This window comes from Eurypyga helias, unplaced genomic scaffold (genome assembly GCF_000690775.1).
Source record: "Eurypyga helias isolate BGI_N326 unplaced genomic scaffold, ASM69077v1 scaffold6610, whole genome shotgun sequence".
In the NCBI taxonomy this organism is placed as follows: domain Eukaryota; kingdom Metazoa; phylum Chordata; class Aves; order Eurypygiformes; family Eurypygidae; genus Eurypyga; species Eurypyga helias.
Window position 1 is genome coordinate 12,991 of NW_010224975.1, and position 2,376 is coordinate 15,366.

General features: G+C 53.9%; 1 protein-coding gene across 1 annotated transcript in view; it reads left to right on the top strand.

Annotated features, from left to right (window-relative positions):
* SGPP2 (sphingosine-1-phosphate phosphatase 2) overlaps positions 1-2,376 on the top strand; it is a gene marked incomplete at both ends in the record, with an annotated part of 9,070 nt that overhangs the window by 6,060 nt on the left and 634 nt on the right. The gene's annotated exons all lie outside the window — the stretch shown is intronic.

The following is a 2,376-nucleotide window of genomic DNA, read 5'->3' on the forward strand; positions in this document are numbered from 1 at the left end:
GTCAAAAGGTCACTTTTTATGACCAAAAAGAAACCTGAAAGTTGTTTCTGTAAACAAACGGTAGTTTTATTTTTTCCTGAGGTGTAGCGGTTCGGTGTTGGTGCATTCGAGGACTACAGGGATGAAGTAAGATTTTATTGCTGATCATGGGATCAGCAGCCTTGGGAGAGGGTACCCTCTGCTCTATTTCGGCTTTTTTAACGCCACCATTCATCCTGAAGTTCTCTTTGATATTTTAAAGCCGACAGCCAACCAACCGATTGGCATCACTTTACACACCATGGCAGTCCCGTCCTTATGGGATGAACCGGAGTGACCTACTGGAGCAGGAAGCAAGGAAGAGCTTTCTGTTCAGGGGGGTGAGCAGCGTCTCACGCTGCAAGTGAAACCGAGAAGGAAATTCAGGCAATAGGTGACCATAAACAGGACAGAACAGGAAAAGTGTTATTTTTGCTTTGATTGGAAACATCAGGGAAGATGTCTGAGTGCCACCATGTTCGGGTGGTTCACTGTTCCGGGAGCATTTTGTGACTGTTTGCATCTCCAGCCGTAATTCCAGTGGGAAGAGCATAGAAGGCTCTTGCCTTCCGAACGCTGGACCACGTGCTTTTGCCATCCTCAAACAAACGGTGCTCCAAGTCCTTGGGAGACAGGACAACCAGTCCAGTGTGGGAAGGGCAGCAGGGGTGCTAGTCCCCGGGGACCGCCGTCGCGCTGCCTCGGCCATGGGCATTTTGAAGCACCCCAGTCCTGCATCCCACGTATCCTGTGCAGCTGGACTCTTATGCCAGTGGTTTTGCCTTATGTACCTCAAAAAAAAACCCTCTGAGGGCTTGCAGCGGTAGAAACCTCTTCTTTAGGGAGCAAAGCGAAACGACAGCTTTCCAGTTACAGTGGGTTGGAGCGAGGCCTGCCTTGGGTCGGCCCCGGGCAGATGCTCGTCCCTGGGGGCGAGGCATGGGTGCGGGAGTGCATGGCAGTGAGGGCCTTTCCGGGAAGGAGGGAGCCTATGGAGGACTTGTCAGTGCCGAGGGAGCTGGAGCATCCCAGCAGGGAAACAGGAGGTTTTAAGCTTTGCCGGTAGTGCTGCACCTTGAGCAAAATCTGTGCCTGCCCTCATTTAAAAATTCCTTTATAATTGCGGGTTTGGCAAGAGACTGATCTGTTTACACAGGCAGACAGACAAGAATGTGCTTCCTGGGAGCGCTAACAGCATCTCCACCGCTGGGAATGGCTAAGGTCCCGCTCCTGGGCGCGCAGTAGGGAGAGTCCAGAAAAGCAGTTTTTCTCACGGAAATCGGAGCAATCCCTCCTCTTCCCACCTTCTCCTTAGTTTGACAGGTGAGGGGGGAAAATCGTTCATTCTGCGCCGCTAAACGCCTTTGTAAAGCGTTGCTCGCCCCCCTCTTCTGGGTGTTCGGAAGATCAAACCTCTGCCCCTGCGTTCAGCCGTGCTGGAGGAATGCATTTCCCAGAAAGTCATTAAATATTTCTGTTGGGAAAAAGTCCCCTCGTTCCTGCCCGACTAGAAATGGAGTTCTCATAATTAATTCATTTTAGCCTGGGACCAAGTCAGCTGTCAGGACTCGGTGAAAAAGACGCGATCCTGAGGAGAGGTTTCCGTCCGTGATTCGCTTTGGCAGGGCGTCGCGGTGAGCGTACCAGCTCTGCTGCCTCCTGAGGGATGTCAGGATAGCAGCACGGGGAAACCTGCTGTACTGCTTTTTATCCGGCTGCTCTCCTATCTGGCTCCCCTCTTTTCTCAGGGGTTACCTCCTGTCTCCCTTCCCGGCCTTGCGGTCGGCAACAACCAAGTTCTCAAACTGCCTGATTTGCCTCTGTTAATAAATTAGGTTTTAACTAGGTGTTTGCCTCGGGCGCTCAGCTACCAGCCAGATTTCAGAGGCTCCGGCAACCACTTTCTCCTCGATGTATTCCTGCCTGGCGGTGCCTGCCTCCCGCCGCCGTCGGCAGGGTTCACGGCACACGCACCACGTCCCGCGGCGCTGTGCTTCCCTCCCCCGGAGCCGGTGCTCCTGGGCTGGGTGCTTGTCTCTGACAACAGACAGCAAGGAAGCAAGAATCCTGCTGATACGGTGGAATTAGCTGTAGGATTATGGGAGGGGAAGGGTTTGTATGAAGGCAGCTTACCCGGGATGGAGTTGTGCGTGTGCCTTTTCCACCGAGGCCGTAGGTGGAGAGCGCCCTTAAAACATGAAAGCCGGCGAGGGGAAGAATCTCACTGGTTCAGGGCACAAATGGGAGTCAGTAGACGTGTTCACACGGATGAGGCTGCGGATTCTCGCGTTTGGTGTAGCGCAGGCTTCGGGCTATCGCCGTGCGCGGACAGCGCATCGCTGCACGCTCGGGGCGTTC